Source organism: Sinocyclocheilus anshuiensis, unplaced genomic scaffold (genome assembly GCF_001515605.1).
Source record: "Sinocyclocheilus anshuiensis isolate Anshui unplaced genomic scaffold, SAMN03320099.WGS_v1.1 scaffold185, whole genome shotgun sequence".
Taxonomy (NCBI): domain Eukaryota; kingdom Metazoa; phylum Chordata; class Actinopteri; order Cypriniformes; family Cyprinidae; genus Sinocyclocheilus; species Sinocyclocheilus anshuiensis.
The window spans coordinates 1,260,121-1,260,483 of record NW_015539887.1 but is presented as its reverse complement, the minus strand read 5'-3'; the positions used below and the strand labels follow the sequence as shown (position 1 = coordinate 1,260,483).

The following is a 363-nucleotide window of genomic DNA, read 5'->3' as shown; positions in this document are numbered from 1 at the left end:
GTTCCATAGAAAGAAAGTAAAGCTGCTAGAATGGCCCAGCCAATCACCTGACCTGAATCCAATAGAAAATCTATGGAAAGAACTAAAGATCTGAATTCACAGAAGAGGCCCACGGAACGTTCAAGATTTGAAGACTGTTTGTGTGGAAGAATGGGCCAAAATCACACCTGAGCAATGCATGCAACTAGTTTCTCAATACAGGAGGCGTCTTGAAGCTGTCATTACCAACAAAGGTTTTTGTACAACGTAATAAATACATTTCAGTAAGTGTGTTCAATACTTTTTCCCTGGGTCATTCCATTTTATTGCACAGAACTTAATTTCTGAACTTATTTGTTTTGTTTTCTTTGTATGTATGGATTA

At 37.5% G+C, this 363-nt stretch overlaps 1 protein-coding gene across 3 annotated transcripts in view; it reads right to left on the bottom strand.

Moving 5' to 3' along the window:
* LOC107685547 (histone deacetylase 9-B-like) overlaps positions 1–363 on the bottom strand; it is a 36,285-nt gene that overhangs the window by 32,049 nt on the left and 3,873 nt on the right. The window lies entirely within an intron of this gene.